A 19,329-nucleotide genomic window follows, 5' to 3' on the forward strand; every position below is an offset into this window, starting at 1 on the left:
CCTTTACATTTTGTTAGAAATAATTTCCATTTTAAAGAAATTAGTTATTCATTTCTTGGCCTTAAGTTTGACTTTTTTGGGGGAAATGTTGTAGCCTAAAGAACCATTTGTACAAAAAGGACATTTGATGACAGATATATGCGAATTAATCCCTCTTGATGTAGAGGTTTTTCCACTAGTGTTTAAGGCTGCCTTTAGTTTTAATATTTCCATTTATGAGTAATTATAATCCACAGAGAAGCCGTTCAATCAGTTGCATTTAATTCGTCAGGCTTATCATTGCAGTGTCACTGTTCAGCATTAAGACCGTTACCAGGAGTGGGGTTCGAAACCCACGAGGACATACGTCCATTGGATCTTAAGTCCAACGCCTTAACCACTCGGCCATCCTGGTGCTTGTACCTGTGAACACAAGTGATGAGTTCATTATCATGTAATGTATAAACCATTTTGAACCATGTTTTTTATTGTCACTTGTAAACCCTTAGCGCATAAGAGTTTTTATTCCTAATAGATTTTTGCTTGAGATATTTTTTGTAATTGACCTTTACATTTTGTTTGAATTAATTTCCATTTTAGAGAAATTAGTTATTCATTTCTTGGCCTTAAATTTGACTTTTTTGGGGGAAATGTTGTAGCCTAAAGAACCATTTGTACAAAAAGGACATTTGATGACTGATATATGTGAGTTAATCCCTCTTGGTGTGAGGTTTTTCCACTAGTGTTTAAGGCTGCATTTAGTTTTAATATTTCCATTTATGAGTAATTATAATCCACAGAGAAGCAGTTCAATCAGTTGCATTTAATTTGTCAGGCTCATCACGACAGTGTCACTCTTCAGCATTAAGACAGTTACCAGGAGTGGGGTTTGAACCCACGAGGACATATGTCCATTGTATCTTAAGTCCAACGCCTTAACCACTCGGCCATCCTGGTGCTCAAACTTGAAAAATCAAGTGATGACATCATTGTCATGTACATATAGCAACCATTTTCAGCCAAAGAAATCGTTTGTACAAAAGAGGACATTTGACTTATATATCTGAGTATGTCTCTCTTGATGGAGATGTCATTCTATCAAGAGGGCCTTTATGGATCCCGGGTACAACATGCGGCACGTGCGGTTAAGCAGCTTTTGTGTTGTTGTTTTTGTATCTTGCAGGACTGCATTGGAATTTTTGTGTGTGTACAAACAATTATAATTCTGCTTGTGGTTTGGGCTGTGGCAGCACATGTTGTGCTTTGAAGGAGGACCTATAACATTGGCCACAATGCACCAGAGCCACAGATGTATGGCATGCAGAACATGAAAGTAATGGTGTGTTAGTTGCAATTCAATAATCATGGTTGTCCCAGCCTCTGCACCATTAAGATAGTTACCACGAGTGGGGTTCGAACCCACGAGGACATACGTCCATTGGATTTTAAGCCCAATGCCTTAACCACTCGGCCATCCTGGTGCTTGTACCTGTAAACACAAGTGATATGAGATCATTATCATGTTTTGTATAAACCATTTTGAACCATGTTTTTTATTGTCACTTGTAAACCCTTAGCGCATAAGACTTTTTATTCCTAATAGATTTTTGCTTGAGATATTTTTTGTAATTGACCTTTACATTTTGTTAGAAATAATTTCCATTTTAGAGAAATTAGTTATTCATTTCTTGTCCTTAAGTTTGACTTTTTTGGGGGAAATGTTGTAGCCTAAAGAACCATTTGTAAAAAAAGATATTTGATGACAGATATATGCGAGTTAATCCATCTTGATGTAGAGGTTTTTCCACTAGTGTTTAAGGCTGCATTTAGTTTTAATATTTCCATTTATGAGTAATTATAATCCACAGAGAAGCCGTTCAATCAGTTGCATTTAATTGGTCAGGTTCATCATTGCAGTGTCACTGTTCAGCATTAAGACAGTTACCAGGAGTGGGGTTCGAACCCACGAGGACATTGGTCCATTGGATCTTAAGTACAACGCCTTAACCACTCGGCCATCCTGGTGCTCAAACTTGAAAAATCAAGTGATGACATCATTGTCATGTACATATAGCAACCATTTTAAGCCAAAGAAATCGTTTGTACAAAAGAGGACATTTGACTTATATATCTGAGTATGTCTCTCTTGATGGAGATGTCATTCTATCAAGAGGGCCTTTATGGATCCCGGGTACAACATGCGGCACGTGCGGTTAAGCAGCTTCTGTGTTGTTGTTTTTGTATCTTGCAGGACTGCATTGGAATTTTTGTGTGTGTACAAAAAATTATAATTCTGCCTTTTGGTTTGGGCTGTGGCAGCACATGTTGTGCTTTGAAGGAGGACCTATAACATTGGCCACAATGCACCAGAGCCACAGATGTATGGCATGAAGAAGATGAAAGTAATGGTGTGTTAGTTGCAATTCAATAATCAGGGTTGTCCCAGCCTCTGCACCATTAAGATAGTTACCAGGAGTGGGGTTTGAACCCACGAGGACATACGTCCATTGGATCTTAAGTCCAACGCCTTAACCACTCGGCCATCCTGGTGCTTGTACCTGTAAACACAAGTGATGAGTTCATTATCATGTTATGTATAAACCATTTTGAACCATGTTTTTTATTGTCACTTGTAAACCCTTAGCGCATAAGAGTTTTTATTCCTAATAGATTTTTGCTTGAGATATTTTTTGTAATTGACCTTTACATTTTGTTAGAAATAATTTCCATTTTAGAGAAATTAGTTATTCATTTCTTGTCCTTAAGTTTGACTTTTTTGGGGGAAATGTTGTAGCCTAAAGAACCATTTGTAAAAAAAGGACATTTGATGACAGATATATGCGAGTTAATCCCTCTTGATGTAGAGGTTTTTCCACTAGTGTTTAAGGCTGCCTTTAGTTTTAATATTTCCATTTATGAGTAATTATAATCCACAGAGAAGCCGTTCAATCAGTTGCATTTAATTCGTCAGGCTCATCATTGCAGTGTCACTGTTCAGCATTAAAACAGTTACCAGGAGTGGGGTTCGAACCCACGAGGACATACGTCCATTGGATCTTAAGTCCAACGCCTTAACCACTCGGCCATCCTGGTGCTCAAACTTGAAAAATCAAGTGATGACATCATTGTCATGTACATATAGCAACCATTTTCAGCCAAAGAAATCGTTTGTACAAAAGAGGACATTTGACTTATATATCTGAGTATGTCTCTCTTGATGGAGATGTCATTCTATCAAGAGGGCCTTTATGGATCCCGGGTACAACATGCGGCACGTGCGGTTAAGCAGCTTCTGTGTTGTTGTTTTTGTATCTTGCAGGACTGCATTGGAATTTTTGTGTGTGTACAAAAAAATATAATTCTGCTTGTGGTTTGGGCTGTGGCAGCACATGTTGTGCTTTGAAGGAGGACCTATAACATTGGCCACAATGCACCAGAGCCACAGATGTATGGCATGCAGAACATGAAAGTAATGGTGTGTTAGTTGCAATTCAATAATCATGGTTGTCCCAGCCTCTGCACCATTAAGATAGTTACCAGGAGTGGGGTTCGAACCCACGAGGACATATGTCCATTGGATTTTAAGTCCAACGCCTTAACCACTCGGCCATCCTGGTGCTTGTACCTGTAAACACAAGTGATATGAGATCATTATCATGTTTTGTATAAACCATTTTGAACCATGTTTTTTATTGTCACTTGTAAACCCTTAGCGCATAAGACTTTTTATTCCTAATAGATTTTTGCTTGAGATATTTTTTGTAATTGACCTTTACATTTTGTTTGAATTAATTTCCATTTTAGAGAAATTAGTTATTCATTTCTTGGCCTTAAATTTGACTTTTTTGGGGGAAATGTTGTAGCCTAAAGAACCATTTGTACAAAAAGGACATTTGATGACTGATATATGCGAGTTAATCCCTCTTGGTGTGAGGTTTTTCCACTAGTGTTTAAGGCTGCATTTAGTTTTAATATTTCCATTTATGAGTAATTATAATCCACAGAGAAGCAGTTCAATCAGTTGCATTTAATTTGTCAGGCTCATCACGACAGTGTCACTCTTCAGCATTAAGACAGTTACCAGGAGTGGGGTTTGAACCCACGAGGACATATGTCCATTGTATCTTAAGTCCAACGCCTTAACCACTCGGCCATCCTGGTGCTCAAACTTGAAAAATCAAGTGATGACATCATTGTCATGTACATATAGCAACCATTTTCAGCCAAAGAAATCGTTTGTACAAAAGAGGACATTTGACTTATATATCTGAGTATGTCTCTCTTGATGGAGATGTCATTCTATCAAGAGGGCCTTTATGGATCCCGGGTACAACATGCGGCACGTGCGGTTAAGCAGCTTCTGTGTTGTTGTTTTTGTATCTTGCAGGACTGCATTGGAATTTTTGTGTGTGTACAAACAATTATAATTCTGCTTGTGGTTTGGGCTGTGGCAGCACATGTTGTGCTTTGAAGGAGGACCTATAACATTGGCCACAATGCACCAGAGCCACAGATGTATGGCATGCAGAACATGAAAGTAATGGTGTGTTAGTTGCAATTCAATAATCATGGTTGTCCCAGCCTCTGCACCATTAAGATAGTTACCACGAGTGGGGTTCGAACCCACGAGGACATACGTCCATTGGATTTTCAGTCCAATGCCTTAACCACTCGGCCATCCTGGTGCTTGTACCTGTAAACACAAGTGATATGAGATCATTATCATGTTTTGTATAAACCATTTTGAACCATGTTTTTTATTGTCACTTGTAAACCCTTAGCGCATAAGACTTTTTATTCCTAATAGATTTTTGCTTGAGATATTTTTTGTAATTGACCTTTACATTTTGTTAGAAATAATTTCCATTTTAGAGAAATTAGTTATTCATTTCTTGTCCTTAAGTTTGACTTTTTTGGGGGAAATGTTGTAGCCTAAAGAACCATTTGTAAAAAAAGATATTTGATGACAGATATATGCGAGTTAATCCCTCTTGATGTAGAGGTTTTTCCACTAGTGTTTAAGGCTGCATTTAGTTTTAATATTTCCATTTATGAGTAATTATAATCCACAGAGAAGCCGTTCAATCAGTTGCATTTAATTGGTCAGGTTCATCATTGCAGTGTCACTGTTCAGCATTAAGACAGTTACCAGGAGTGGGGTTCGAACCCACGAGGACATTGGTCCATTGGATCTTAAGTACAACGCCTTAACCACTCGGCCATCCTGGTGCTCAAACTTGAAAAATCAAGTGATGACATCATTGTCATGTACATATAGCAACCATTTTAAGCCAAAGAAATTGTTTGTACAAAAGAGGACATTTGACTTATATATCTGTATGTCTCTCTTGATGGAGATGTCATTCTATCAAGAGGGCCTTTATGGATCCCGGGTACAACATGCGGCACGTGCGGTTAAGCAGCTTCTGTGTTGTTGTTTTTGTATCTTGCAGGACTGCATTGGAATTTTTGTGTGTGTACAAAAAATTATAATTCTGCCTTTTGGTTTGGGCTGTGGCAGCACATGTTGTGCTTTGAAGGAGGACCTATAACATTGGCCACAATGCACCAGAGCCACAGATGTATGGCATGAAGAAGATGAAAGTAATGGTGTGTTAGTTGCAATTCAATAATCAGGGTTGTCCCAGCCTCTGCACCATTAAGATAGTTACCAGGAGTGGGGTTTGAACCCACGAGGACATACGTCCATTGGATCTTAAGTCCAACGCCTTAACCACTCGGCCATCCTGGTGCTTGTACCTGTAAACACAAGTGATGAGTTCATTATCATGTTATGTATAAACCATTTTGAACCATGTTTTTTATTGTCACTTGTAAACCCTTAGCGCATAAGAGTTTTTATTCCTAATAGATTTTTGCTTGAGATATTTTTTGTAATTGACCTTTACATTTTGTTAGAAATAATTTCCATTTTAGAGAAATTAGTTATTCATTTCTTGTCCTTAAGTTTGACTTTTTTGGGGGAAATGTTGTAGCCTAAAGAACCATTTGTAAAAAAAGGACATTTGATGACAGATATATGCGAGTTAATCCCTCTTGATGTAGAGGTTTTTCCACTAGTGTTTAAGGCTGCCTTTAGTTTTAATATTTCCATTTATGAGTAATTATAATCCACAGAGAAGCCGTTCAATCAGTTGCATTTAATTCGTCAGGCTCATCATTGCAGTGTCACTGTTCAGCATTAAAACAGTTACCAGGAGTGGGGTTCGAACCCACGAGGACATACGTCCATTGGATCTTAAGTCCAACGCCTTAACCACTCGGCCATCCTGGTGCTCAAACTTGAAAAATCAAGTGATGACATCATTGTCATGTACATATAGCAACCATTTTCAGCCAAAGAAATCGTTTGTACAAAAGAGGACATTTGACTTATATATCTGAGTATGTCTCTCTTGATGGAGATGTCATTCTATCAAGAGGGCCTTTATGGATCCCGGGTACAACATGCGGCACGTGCGGTTAAGCAGCTTCTGTGTTGTTGTTTTTGTATCTTGCAGGACTGCATTGGAATTTTTGTGTGTGTACAAAAAAATATAATTCTGCTTGTGGTTTGGGCTGTGGCAGCACATGTTGTGCTTTGAAGGAGGACCTATAACATTGGCCACAATGCACCAGAGCCACAGATGTATGGCATGCAGAACATGAAAGTAATGGTGTGTTAGTTGCAATTCAATAATCATGGTTGTCCCAGCCTCTGCACCATTAAGATAGTTACCACGAGTGGGGTTCGAACCCACGAGGACATACGTCCATTGGATTTTAAGTCCAACGCCTTAACCACTCGGCCATCCTGGTGCTTGTACCTGTAAACACAAGTGATATGAGATCATTATCATGTTTTGTATAAACCATTTTGAACCATGTTTTTTATTGTCACTTGTAAACCCTTAGCGCATAAGACTTTTTATTCCTAATAGATTTTTGCTTGAGATATTTTTTGTAATTGACCTTTACATTTTGTTTGAATTAATTTCCATTTTAGAGAAATTAGTTATTCATTTCTTGGCCTTAAATTTGACTTTTTTGGGGGAAATGTTGTAGCCTAAAGAACCATTTGTACAAAAAGGACATTTGATGACTGATATATGCGAGTTAATCCCTCTTGGTGTGAGGTTTTTCCACTAGTGTTTAAGGCTGCATTTAGTTTTAATATTTCCATTTATGAGTAATTATAATCCACAGAGAAGCAGTTCAATCAGTTGCATTTAATTTGTCAGGCTCATCATGACAGTGTCACTCTTCAGCATTAAGACAGTTACCAGGAGTGGGGTTTGAACCCACGAGGACATATGTCCATTGTATCTTAAGTCCAACGCCTTAAGCACTCGGCCATCCTGGTGCTCAAACTTGAAAAATCAAGTGATGACATCATTGTCATGTACATATAGCAACCATTTTAAGCCAAAGAAATCGTTTGTACAAAAGAGGACATTTGACTTATATATCTGAGTATGTCTCTCTTGATGGAGATGTCATTCTATCAAGAGGGCCTTTATGGATCCCGGGTACAACATGCGGCACGTGCGGTTAAGCAGCTTCTGTGTTGTTGTTTTTGTATCTTGCAGGACTGCATTGGAATTTTTGTGTGTGTACAAAAAAATATAATTCTGCTTGTGGTTTGGGCTGTGGCAGCACATGTTGTGCTTTGAAGGAGGACCTATAACATTGGCCACAATGCACCAGAGCCACAGATGTATGGCATGCAGAACATGAAAGTAATGGTGTGTTAGTTGCAATTCAATAATCATGGTTGTCCCAGCCTCTGCACCATTAAGATAGTTACCACGAGTGGGGTTCGAACCCACGAGGACATACGTCCATTGGATTTTAAGTCCAACGCCTTAACCACTCGGCCATCCTGGTGCTTGTACCTGTAAACACAAGTGATATGAGATCATTATCATGTTTTGTATAAACCATTTTGAACCATGTTTTTTATTGTCACTTGTAAACCCTTAGCGCATAAGACTTTTTATTCCTAATAGATTTTTGCTTGAGATATTTTTTGTAATTGACCTTTACATTTTGTTTGAATTAATTTCCATTTTAGAGAAATTAGTTATTCATTTCTTGGCCTTAAATTTGACTTTTTTGGGGGAAATGTTGTAGCCTAAAGAACCATTTGTACAAAAAGGACATTTGATGACTGATATATGCGAGTTAATCCCTCTTGGTGTGAGGTTTTTCCACTAGTGTTTAAGGCTGCATTTAGTTTTAATATTTCCATTTATGAGTAATTATAATCCACAGAGAAGCAGTTCAATCAGTTGCATTTAATTTGTCAGGCTCATCATGACAGTGTCACTCTTCAGCATTAAGACAGTTACCAGGAGTGGGGTTTGAACCCACGAGGACATATATCCATTGTATCTTAAGTCCTACGCCTTAACCACTCGGCCATCCTGGTGCTCAAACTTGAAAAATCAAGTGATGACATCATTGTCATGTACATATAGCAACCATTTTAAGCCAAAGAAATCGTTTGTACAAAAGAGGACATTTGACTTATATATCTGAGTATGTCTCTCTTGATGGAGATGTCATTCTATCAAGAGGGCCTTTATGGATCGATCCCGGGTACAACATGCGGCACGTGCGGTTAAGAAGCTTCTGTGTTGTTGTTTTTGTATCTTGCAGGACTGCATTGGAATTTTTGTGTGTGTACAAACAATTATAATTCTGCTTGTGGATTGGGCTGTGGCAGCACATGCTGTGCTTTGAAGGAGGACCTATAACATTGGCCACAATGCACCAGAGCCACAGATGTATGGCATGAAGAACATGAAAGTAATGGTGTGTTAGTTGCAATTCAATAATCATGGTTGTCCCAGCCTCTGCACCATTAAGATAGTTACCAGGAGTGGGGTTCGAACCTACGAGGACATACGTCCATTGGATCTTAAGTCCAACGCCTTAACCACTCGGCCATCCTGGTGCTTGTACCTGTGAACACAAGTGATGAGTTCATTATCATGTAATGTATAAACCATTTTGAACCATGTTTTTTATTGTCACTTGTAAACCCTTAGCGCATAAGAGTTTTTATTCCTAATAGATTTTTGCTTGAGATATTTTTTGTAATTGACCTTTACATTTTGTTAGAAATAATTTCCATTTTAGAGAAATTAGTTATTCATTTCTTGGCCTTAAGTTTGACTTTTTTGGGGGAAATGTTGTAGCCTAAAGAACCATTTGTAAAAAAAGGACATTTGATGACAGATATATGCAAGTTAATCCCTCTTGATGTAGAGGTTTTTCCACTAGTGTTTAAGGCTGCCTTTAGTTTTAATATTTCCATTTATGAGTAATTATAATCCACAGAGAAGCAGTTCAATCAGTTGCATTTAATTCGTCAGGCTCATCATGGCAGTGTCACTGTTCAGCATTAAGACAGTTACCAGGAGTGGGGTTCGAACCCACGAGGACATACGTCCATTGGATCTTAAGTCCAACGCCTTAACCACTCGGCCATCCTGGTGCTCAAACTTGAAAAATCAAGTGATGACATCATTGTCATGTACATATAGCAACCATTTTCAGCCAAAGAAATCGTTTGTACAAAAGAGGACATTTGACTTATATATCTGAGTATGTCTCTCTTGATGGAGATGTCATTCTATCAAGAGGGCCTTTATGGATCCCGGGTACAACATGCGGCACGTGCGGTTAAGCAGCTTCTGTGTTGTTGTTTTTGTATCTTGCAGGACTGCATTGGAATTTTTGTGTGTGTACAAACAATTATAATTCTGCTTGTGGATTGGGCTGTGGCAGCACATGCTGTGCTTTGAAGGAGGACCTATAACATTGGCCACAATGCACCAGAGCCACAGATGTATGGCATGAAGAACATGAAAGTAATGGTGTGTTAGTTGCAATTCAATAATCATGGTTGTCCCAGCCTCTGCACCATTAAGATAGTTACCAGGAGTGGGGTTCGAACCTACGAGGACATACGTCCATTGGATCTTAAGTCCAACGCCTTAACCACTCGGCCATCCTGGTGCTTGTACCTGTGAACACAAGTGATGAGTTCATTATCATGTAATGTATAAACCATTTTGAACCATGTTTTTTATTGTCACTTGTAAACCCTTAGCGCATAAGAGTTTTTATTCCTAATAGATTTTTGCTTGAGATATTTTTTGTAATTGACCTTTACATTTTGTTAGAAATAATTTCCATTTTAGAGAAATTAGTTATTCATTTCATGGCCTTAAGTTTGACTTTTTTGGGGGAAATGTTGTAGCCTAAAGAACCATTTGTAAAAAAAGGACATTTGATGACAGATATATGCAAGTTAATCCCTCTTGATGTAGAGGTTTTTCCACTAGTGTTTAAGGCTGCCTTTAGTTTTAATATTTCCATTTATGAGTAATTATAATCCACAGAGAAGCAGTTCAATCAGTTGCATTTAATTCGTCAGGCTCATCATGGCAGTGTCACTGTTCAGCATTAAGACAGTTACCAGGAGTGGGGTTCGAACCCACGAGGACATACATCCATTGGATCTTAAGTCCAACGCCTTAACCACTCGGCCATCCTGGTGCTCAAACTTGAAAAATCAAGTGATGACATCATTGTCATGTACATATAGCAACCATTTTAAGCCAAAGAAATTGTTTGTACAAAAGAGGACATTTGACTTATATATCTGTATGTCTCTCTTGATGGAGATGTCATTCTATTAAGAGGGCCTTTATGGATCCCGGGTACAACATGCGGCACGTGCGGTTAAGCAGCTTCTGTGTTGTTGTTTTTGTATCTTGCAGGACTGCATTGGAATTTTTGTGTGTGTACAAACAATTATAATTCTGCTTGTGGATTGGGCTGTGGCAGCACATGCTGTGAAGGAGGACCTATAACATTGGCCACAATGCACCAGAGCCACAGATGTATGGCATGCAGAACATGAAAGTAATGGTGTGTTAGTTGCAATTCAATAACCGTGGTTGTCCCAGCCTCTGCACCATTAAGATAGTTACCAGGAGTGGGGTTCGAACCCACGAGGACATACGTCCATTGGATCTTAAGTCCAACGCCTTAACCACTCGGCCATCCTGGTGCTTGTACCTGTAAACACAAGTGATATGAGATCATTATCATGTTATGTATAAACCATTTTGAACCATGTTTTTTATTGTCACTTGTAAACCCTTAGCGCATAAGACTTTTTATTCCTAATAGATTTTGGCTTGAGATATTTTTTGTAATTGACCTTTACATTTTGTTATAATTAATTTCCATTTTAGAGAAAGTAGTTATTCATTTCTTGGCCTTAAATTTGAACAATTTGAACCATTTGTACAAAAAGGACATTTGATGACTGATATATGTGAGTTAATCTCTCTTGATGTAGAGGTTTTTCCACTAGTGTTTAAGGCTGCATTTAGTTTTAATATTTACATTGATGAGTAATTATAATCCACAGAGAAGCAGTTCAATCAGTTGCATTTAATTTGTCAGGCTCATCACAGCAGTGTCACTCTTCAGCATTAAGATAGTTACCAGAAGTGGGGTTCGAATACACATGGACATACATCCATTGGGTTTTAATTTCAACCCCTCAACCACTGGGCCATCCTGGTGCTCCAAGCAAACACAAGTGATGACCTATTGTTATGTAAATGTTGTAACATCTTAAGCAATGTTTTTGTTGTGATAAACCATCAGTGAAATTAGTTAGGTTAACAATTTGAGTTAATGTGGATGTGTGTCTCTCCTTTGGTCTTCATTATTTACTCTCAATTTTACCATTAATGATTAATTAATTTTGTAGTGTGGCTTTGTGAAGCCAATGCTGAGAAACTCTGTGAGATTCAGAAAATGGAAGTACTTTCATTTGACCAGCAGAGGTCGCAATAAGATCAGAGCCATAGATGAAGGTGTGACACGTAATGTAATGGTATGCGGACGAAAGAGCTGTTGCTGAGAAAATGTAATTATCTTTGGATGAATTAGCTGTGAGTGCAATAGGAATTGGCTCTATTGGAGTTGTAGCATATTCATAAAGCCAAAAAGTACATTTGGTTTTCATTCAGTTTCAACAGTTTGTTGCAGACTCTTAGAGAGAATAGAGGATAATAACAGTACTTTAACTGATAGAGACAAGGTGGAAGGAACCCCTTTTCACATATTGTTTAAAATGATGTTGCTTATTCAACCAGGTCATCAATAGATAGATAGATAGATAGATAGATAGATAGATAGATAGACAGATAGATAGATAGATAGATAGATAGATAGATAGATAGATACTTTATTCATCTCGAGGGAACTTTTAGATACACAATAATGTGTATTGCAGTTGTGCCACATACAAGAAGTATTTTTACGTCTGTTTCACAACATTGCCCTATTGGACCTCAGAGCGCCTTAGAGTCTGGATTAGCCAATATGGTGCTGATACAATGCACTGCCTTAGGTCAGTGATATTTACAAACAAGCAGGGGATGCGTGAGGGAACAACAACCGGCAGTGTTCCTCAACACCAAGAGGCCATGGAGGAAAAGCCTTAGCAGCACAACAGCTGGAGAACAAACTCTTGCACACATCTGCTTCATGATGCTCACAAGAACAGCAGAGATCAGCAAAAGAATATTTGCACCAATCTGTTCACAAAGGTCACAGAGACAGGCCAAGTTTTGCAGATGCGGTATGTTGAACATTGATGAGAGTTTATATCAAGAGAAAATTGAGAGTTTGTCAACATATCTGACTGTAGGTTGATGGTATAGCCTACCACTTGAGTGAATAGAGTACATTTCCCAACCCCTGATAATTTCTCCATAGAATTCTCCAAAGAGGTACTTTGTGTTTTATTTGCTTCTTAGTTATTTTCACCTACATAACTGTTGATGCAGCTAAAACTCTGGGAAGACATTTTTGATATTTAAGAACCTGCAAATAACATTTTGTATTTCCATGAACATTAAAAAAATATGCTGTCTGTGCTATGATGACAGCTTGGATTGAGAGTTGTGTGAGTGTAGGCCTGACAAAGAGCTGTGTGTGCTGTGGTGTGGTGTGGTGCGGTGTGCTATGGTCTCACCCTGGTGATTGAGTTCTTCATGTTCTGATGTTGCAACCAGCCCAGCTGGGACGCAGGCCCTGAGGGATCTGTAGGTGGGGTAGGGTGGAGGTTGGGTGTGGTGAAGAGGAGGTGGGCGTTATGTAATGTTGTTGAGGAAGACAAGTCAGAGTTTGCGCCCTCTTGTTCAACAACCCCTAGCACACCCGTTACCGTAACACAAAAAAAGGTTGCGCAAAGTCCTCTGAAAGATCACCACAAAAAATACTGATCACCACCACAAATGCTTCTGCATCTTGATTTCAGAGTGGTTTTATTATGGCAACTGGGGGGGGGGGGGGGGGGTGATGGTAAGAGAGATTTTGTTCCAATGTTGTGATTTATACTTTAAAGCTTACCACTTTAAAGCTAGTCCTGACAAGATCATTTTAACCAAGTTTCCAGGTTCAAAACATTTTTCTTCTCTCTTTCTCTCTCTCTCTCTCTCTCTCTCTCTCTCTCTCTCGCTCTCTCTCAATTAAATTCAATGTGCTTTATTGGCATGACTATAAATTAATGTAGAATTATAGAACTGTAGAATAAAAGCAGTAGCCTAATGGAGAAAATTACATCAAGAGAATCTCTCTTTCTCTCTCTCTCTCTCTCCTTTTAAATGTTTGTATTTGGGCTAGCCCTGGCTTTTTGTGAACTTTGAACACAAGTGACACAGATTTGTTGTTGTATGCAACTGAGACGGAGGTAACCCACTCATACCCATAGAGCACAGATGTGAGTTTGTCTGCACATGGTGAGATCCAATTAAGTTATTCTAGCCACAGACCATATGTGCTGCAGCATCCATGCTTGTTGCACACTGACAGGCTTGTCTGGCCCAGGTAGTGACCACAAACCATTGGGCAGTATTGTGTTGCTACCTTGACCTGGGTTAGACACCCTGGGGTTGGTCAATGCAGCTATTGTAGTGTCTGAGAGAGGGGCTTTTTACTGAGCTGTTCTGAAACAGTGGAGACCGTTCAAGTGGTGTTCACACACACACACACACACACACACACACACACACACACACACAGACACAGAGACAGACAGACACACACACACACACACACAAAGCCACAGACAGACACATATTCAAACGGATTTTTGAAAACGGATTTTTCTTCTCACATACAAGAAAGTGTGTGTGTGCATGGGCGTTTGAGTGCATTTGTGCTCTATTAAACAGATTACACACACACACTCAAACACACATGCACACACACACACACACACACACACACACACACACACACACACACACGCACACACCTACACACACACACAGCCACGCTCTGTCCGAAACCGAAACTTCATCACTGACTCACACCCACCCACCAATCATGAAATCAGATAGTTGTTTAATGCCAAATACTGTTTTTTTATTAGTCAGAGGAAATGACAGTGCGATATCTCTGCAGTACTTTTCCAGCTGTCTTTGTCTCAACACTGAGATTGACTTTTAGGCGTACACTCAGCTGATTTCACCATTCTCTGGCACCAGAATATACTGCTTTTTTTTTTTTATATATTGAGCTGTTTTCTAATGGAAAAAGTCTTTCACGGTCATTTACAAGAGAGCTCTTGGTATTTTCAGATCATTAATGTTTAACCAAATGTGAACACACACCTTAGTAATACACTGTTATAAAAGCACTTGTCCATCCTGTGGTCATGCAAATGTCCTTTATAATTTGAGTTGCCCAGTGGATGTCAGTCATGCTGTATTATTCCATCATACGTTACACTCTGACGTACACTACAGACTCTGCCTGTGACCGCCTGTTGGTCCACCACCAGGGCTCTGACCGTAAACGCTTTGGGAACTTTCTGGATGGGGTCAGTCCAAACCAAGTGTGCGCAGATGTCACCAGAGCACATTGCAACACCTCAGACTCATGATGCAATTCAGGGAAATCCAGCCAGTTAAGTTGGACCCATCCAAAGGTGTCGGTGCCTTTGGACTACATCCATCAGAAATGTGTAAGAAAGCAGTGTGGTTAACCAGTCTGTGTGGGATATAACAGCTTTTACAAATAATGAGTTTTTCTCTGCCAGAGACATTTTTTCTTTACTTCTTATTTGGTATTTCAGCACCCTTATAATATGCTTGGTATTTCAATACTCTTGCAATACTCACAGCTTTTAAAAGTAAGATTCTTCTGTGGAAAAACAGGGTCCTTAATTCCAGTAATAGAAGAGAAAGAGGTCAGACTGTGGTTGACACACCTGAATAGAACTTTTCTTCATTATCTGACACCTGTCCTCTCTTTCTCTCTCCCTCCCTCTCTCTCTCTCTCTCCACCTGGCCTAGAGAAATAGGGTGGGAAAGAGACGTTAGCCGTTAGGGTGAATGATGTAACTCGCCCCATTCACACAGGAGGGATCAATTTCAAATTGCACAAAAATGCAAGTCAGTTTGAACTGCTGTAACTTTCCAAACAGGACTATTCTTACCTAGTTGACCCAGATATGATTTCAGGCCCATTGTTGAACACCCCTTGCAGGCTCGGGAGTCACTGAGCAGGGCCAAAATCTCAAATGGTTGGGGGGTGGGGGGGGTGACGTATGATGCAGATCGGCCACTAAGGGTGTTGTGTGGCCACGTTTTATGACCTGTTTAACACCAGAAACCTGAACACCACTGCTGAAGTGCCCCAGTGCTCCAAGACTAGGGTGTGTGTGTGTGTGTGTGTGTGTGTGTGTGTGTGTGAGTGTGTGTGTGAGAGGGAGAGAGAAAGAGAGAGAGGGGTCAGTGTAGTTGTGATGGGGGCGAGCAGACACATAAAAACACTGTGTCGGTCGTAAAAGAGAGTGCCCGAGAACACGCTGAAAAGGACCCAGACTCATGTTTGTGAGCCGTAAATCTACCTCGCTGGCGCATGACGCTGGCACTGGTGCTGCCGCAGAGCCCATCTCTCGGCCAGCGTTTTGCCCATGTACGGGTAGAGGGACCGAGGGCTTCTGTGTTGGCGCATGAGGAAGTGACATCGGTGGTTTATTGTTGAATCATCAGCCCTGATAGGAATGAGTGCAGGAAAAAACATGCCTGCCGTTACTTTAGCTACTTTATATTGATTCAAGACACTGTGTTTCCTAAGAACTGAAACTAATGAGCTAAACTGACACAAATACAGTCAAGACACACACAGACACAATCAATGAGGAAAAAACACTAGAAATCTCCTTGTTGTCCCTGTGTCAGAACTACACAGACACACACACACACTCACACACTCACATGTTTCATGTTTGTCCCTGTGTCAGAACTACACACATACATACACACACACACACACACACATACACACAAGCACTCTGAAACAGACACACACACACTCACACATTTGCCCCCCCCCCCCGCCTCACACTTTCACAGAGAGACCTGGTGGCCCTTTTTTTCTCTCCCTCTTGTTCTTTGAGTAGGTGAATTTGTTAGCGAAAATTTCATTAAGTGATTTCCTGCATTTTAAGACTTGCGGTTCAGCCAGTGGGTCACAGCAAGGAGCCCGTGGCTGATGATGCAGGTCTGCACAGCAGCCCCAGCGTCATATGAGTGAGCATGAACACCACACACACACACACACACACACATACACCATACACACACACCATACACACATACACACACACACACACACACACACACACCACACATAGAGGATCTGTGTGTATGTATGAGTGTGAGTGTGAGTGGTGGTGGGTGGTGGCGGGGGCAGAGGAGTCTGATGGAAGCCTATGGAGAATGGCTGATGGATGTGTTACATGAGTCAAATAAACCAGTGTCTGCTTAGGAGCTTTTATGTGGGAGTGTGTGTGTGTGCATGTGTGTGTGTGTGTGTTTGTGTGTGTTTCGCACTGGGAGTGCAAGGATTAACAGTGAGGATGGAGCTCTTCATCTACACACACCAGTGTTTTGACAGTGAGCATTTATCATCCACACGGCAGGAACAAGACTCTGTTCTCAAGTTTGAGAGAAAAGGCAGAGGGTGTGTGTGTGTGTGTATGTGTGTGTCTCTGTGTATGTGTGTGTCTGTGAGGGGGTGTGTATGAATGTGTTTCTGAGCGTGCAAGTATGTGTAGTATGCCCAAATATGAGTCCAGAGACCTTTGTTTAAAAGCCTAAATTTGGATCAAGATCTGGCAGAGAAAAAACTCTCGAAAGATTGCTTGGGTCCTGCAGTCACAGCGCTGATGTGCTTTTTTTCTCTATTGTGGGCAACCCTGACTCTGATCCCTTCACAGCAAATCACATCTGTTCACTTCAAAGTATGTTTCCTCCGATTGATCCTCTCTCTGTATCTATCTATCTCTCTCTCTTACTCTTTCTCGATATATCGATCTATCTATCTATCTATCTATCTGTCTGTCTATCTATCTATCTATCTATCTATCTATCTATCTGTCTGTCTGTCTGTCTGTCTGTCTGTCTGTCTATCTATCTGTCTATCTATCTATCTATCTATCTATCTATCTATCTATCTTTCTATCTATCTATCTATCTATCTATCTATCTATCTATCTGTCTATCTATCTATGAATATCTCCCTCTCCCTCCCTCTCTCTCTCTCTTCTGCTGTTTTCTCCCCACGCCACCAGTGTCTTTGTGAGTGGTGGACAGGACAGAGGGGGACTGCGGTGCGACTCCACTCCTGTAGAGCCAGTAAGTCTAGACTCCAGATGTGCGCCGCCAGCCCCCACGGTCCTCTGTAAATATCATGAGCAGATGTCATCGCTCCAGCCCTAAATTACGCACGGGGGCGAAGGACAGCCCGGGAGAGACAGCGCCGCGGAGCACAGCGGCCACAAAAACCTCGCTCTCTCTCTGTTTCTCTCTCTCTCATCCTTGATTCCCTCTGCTCACACACACACACACACACACACACCTCCTCAGAAAACACCTCCTCAGAGACACACAACGTCCGAGAGGCCAGGACACACACACATACACAAACACATACACATACACAAACATATACATACACACACACACACACACATGCTCAAACATACACACAGACTCACACAGTATCCTCAGAGCAGCCCTAAAACAGCAGAGGGGAGAGTCAGCTACAAGCAGGAGGACGCATGGACACGAGCCACGCGCAAGCCAAAAGCAAAACTCATACACTCGTACTGTCAACACTCACTCACTCACAGCATGCGCTGCATCCACTCGGAGCACAAACACAAACACCAGACAGTCAGACAATCCATAACAAACAAATTGATTTGTTAAAAACATTAAAAACAATACATAGCAAACAAATGCCAACACCAGCACATGTATGGTTCACATTCATGAGAAACTTAAAGGTGCTATGTATATATATGTATAATATATTACAGTTTTTCTCAGGCGCTTTGGTGCTTTTTTCAGATCAGAATGAAAATTCTCATAACTATTAGTTCAACCTCCACAACATTTAGTCATTTGTGCACATAGTAGCAATTTCTCCTTCCTCTGAACAAATTGCAAATGCTTTTGGACATGTATCAGTTGCTTTCATACAATTCTCTGCTGTTTTTTAACATTATCATTTGCTTATGTCATGTCAGTCAAAATGAACTATACTTATGGATGCTGAATAGTCGTTCCCAATAAAACTAATAGTCTTCATTTCATTGCTTGAGTCATTACATACAAAATTGTTGAACTAGTTATCAAATTCTGTCACAATGCTGTGGAATTGCAAAGAGCTTACAGTAAAAATGTATGTATTCAGTGTCTTGTACTCACTTACTCCCCTAACTACAGCAATGTGTAACTTTACTGTAGTTTTCAAATGGCTGTACAAGTACTGTATAGTGCTGTCTTGAGCATGTTCAGGTAGTGTCACCGAGTTATGACCTTTTTTTTGCATTAGAAAACACTGAGAGAACTGTCATAATGAAAACATGACAAAGCCATTTGACTATCTTGTTCATAAACGATGGTGTCAAGACTTCTCATTTTGATGACACTGACAGTTTCATTGACATAAATACTTGCTTTTGAGAAATGGACTATCCATTTTGAGCAAGTGACGTGCTTTTGCAGGTCATCCACTAGGTTTTGCAGTTTGCACTAATTGTTTTGAGAAATGCACTAACTGCTGTGCAAATGTTAATAGTGATGTGAGAAAAGCACCAAAGCGACTGAGAAAAACTGTATTTATATTTAAAAAATTAATGTATTTGATGTAATGTCAAAAACACCTACGCTCTGAGTTATCCATAAAACCGCCACCATGAATGTAATGCAGTCAAGACAACTTCAATCCTGC

General features: G+C 40.1%; 21 non-coding genes across 21 annotated transcripts; all 21 read right to left on the reverse strand.

Moving 5' to 3' along the window:
- Positions 1-310: 310 nt before the first annotated feature.
- On the reverse strand, positions 311-394 carry trnal-uaa (transfer RNA leucine (anticodon UAA)). Its single transcript has one exon. It is a non-coding gene; the product is annotated as a tRNA-Leu (tRNA).
- A 459-nt stretch (positions 395-853) lies between these two features.
- Positions 854-936, reverse strand: trnal-uaa (transfer RNA leucine (anticodon UAA)). Its single transcript has one exon. It is a non-coding gene; the product is annotated as a tRNA-Leu (tRNA).
- A 441-nt stretch (positions 937-1,377) lies between these two features.
- trnal-uaa (transfer RNA leucine (anticodon UAA)) lies at positions 1,378-1,460 on the reverse strand. The gene has a single exon. It is a non-coding gene; the product is annotated as a tRNA-Leu (tRNA).
- A 461-nt stretch (positions 1,461-1,921) lies between these two features.
- Positions 1,922-2,004, reverse strand: trnal-uaa (transfer RNA leucine (anticodon UAA)). Its single transcript has one exon. It is a non-coding gene; the product is annotated as a tRNA-Leu (tRNA).
- Positions 2,005-2,446: 442 nt separating this feature from the next.
- On the reverse strand, positions 2,447-2,529 carry trnal-uaa (transfer RNA leucine (anticodon UAA)). Its single transcript has one exon. It is a non-coding gene; the product is annotated as a tRNA-Leu (tRNA).
- Positions 2,530-2,989: 460 nt separating this feature from the next.
- trnal-uaa (transfer RNA leucine (anticodon UAA)) lies at positions 2,990-3,072 on the reverse strand. Its single transcript has one exon. It is a non-coding gene; the product is annotated as a tRNA-Leu (tRNA).
- Positions 3,073-3,513: 441 nt separating this feature from the next.
- trnal-uaa (transfer RNA leucine (anticodon UAA)) lies at positions 3,514-3,596 on the reverse strand. Its single transcript has one exon. It is a non-coding gene; the product is annotated as a tRNA-Leu (tRNA).
- A 461-nt stretch (positions 3,597-4,057) lies between these two features.
- Positions 4,058-4,140, reverse strand: trnal-uaa (transfer RNA leucine (anticodon UAA)). The gene has a single exon. It is a non-coding gene; the product is annotated as a tRNA-Leu (tRNA).
- A 441-nt stretch (positions 4,141-4,581) lies between these two features.
- trnaf-gaa (transfer RNA phenylalanine (anticodon GAA)) lies at positions 4,582-4,664 on the reverse strand. The gene has a single exon. It is a non-coding gene; the product is annotated as a tRNA-Phe (tRNA).
- Positions 4,665-5,125: 461 nt separating this feature from the next.
- Positions 5,126-5,208, reverse strand: trnal-uaa (transfer RNA leucine (anticodon UAA)). The gene has a single exon. It is a non-coding gene; the product is annotated as a tRNA-Leu (tRNA).
- A 440-nt stretch (positions 5,209-5,648) lies between these two features.
- trnal-uaa (transfer RNA leucine (anticodon UAA)) lies at positions 5,649-5,731 on the reverse strand. Its single transcript has one exon. It is a non-coding gene; the product is annotated as a tRNA-Leu (tRNA).
- Positions 5,732-6,191: 460 nt separating this feature from the next.
- On the reverse strand, positions 6,192-6,274 carry trnal-uaa (transfer RNA leucine (anticodon UAA)). Its single transcript has one exon. It is a non-coding gene; the product is annotated as a tRNA-Leu (tRNA).
- A 441-nt stretch (positions 6,275-6,715) lies between these two features.
- On the reverse strand, positions 6,716-6,798 carry trnal-uaa (transfer RNA leucine (anticodon UAA)). Its single transcript has one exon. It is a non-coding gene; the product is annotated as a tRNA-Leu (tRNA).
- Positions 6,799-7,259: 461 nt separating this feature from the next.
- trnal-uaa (transfer RNA leucine (anticodon UAA)) lies at positions 7,260-7,342 on the reverse strand. Its single transcript has one exon. It is a non-coding gene; the product is annotated as a tRNA-Leu (tRNA).
- Positions 7,343-7,783: 441 nt separating this feature from the next.
- Positions 7,784-7,866, reverse strand: trnal-uaa (transfer RNA leucine (anticodon UAA)). Its single transcript has one exon. It is a non-coding gene; the product is annotated as a tRNA-Leu (tRNA).
- Positions 7,867-8,327: 461 nt separating this feature from the next.
- Positions 8,328-8,410, reverse strand: trnal-uaa (transfer RNA leucine (anticodon UAA)). Its single transcript has one exon. It is a non-coding gene; the product is annotated as a tRNA-Leu (tRNA).
- A 445-nt stretch (positions 8,411-8,855) lies between these two features.
- On the reverse strand, positions 8,856-8,938 carry trnal-uaa (transfer RNA leucine (anticodon UAA)). The gene has a single exon. It is a non-coding gene; the product is annotated as a tRNA-Leu (tRNA).
- A 460-nt stretch (positions 8,939-9,398) lies between these two features.
- trnal-uaa (transfer RNA leucine (anticodon UAA)) lies at positions 9,399-9,481 on the reverse strand. Its single transcript has one exon. It is a non-coding gene; the product is annotated as a tRNA-Leu (tRNA).
- A 441-nt stretch (positions 9,482-9,922) lies between these two features.
- Positions 9,923-10,005, reverse strand: trnal-uaa (transfer RNA leucine (anticodon UAA)). Its single transcript has one exon. It is a non-coding gene; the product is annotated as a tRNA-Leu (tRNA).
- Positions 10,006-10,465: 460 nt separating this feature from the next.
- trnal-uaa (transfer RNA leucine (anticodon UAA)) lies at positions 10,466-10,548 on the reverse strand. The gene has a single exon. It is a non-coding gene; the product is annotated as a tRNA-Leu (tRNA).
- A 434-nt stretch (positions 10,549-10,982) lies between these two features.
- Positions 10,983-11,065, reverse strand: trnal-uaa (transfer RNA leucine (anticodon UAA)). Its single transcript has one exon. It is a non-coding gene; the product is annotated as a tRNA-Leu (tRNA).
- Positions 11,066-19,329: the final 8,264 nt, after the last annotated feature.

Source organism: Alosa pseudoharengus, unplaced genomic scaffold (genome assembly GCF_046254945.1).
Source record: "Alosa pseudoharengus isolate Yale_2024_CS ecotype anadromous, Long Island Sound unplaced genomic scaffold, YU_APseudo_1.1 YU_APseudo_1.1_scf_5, whole genome shotgun sequence".
NCBI lineage: Eukaryota > Metazoa > Chordata > Actinopteri > Clupeiformes > Clupeidae > Alosa > Alosa pseudoharengus.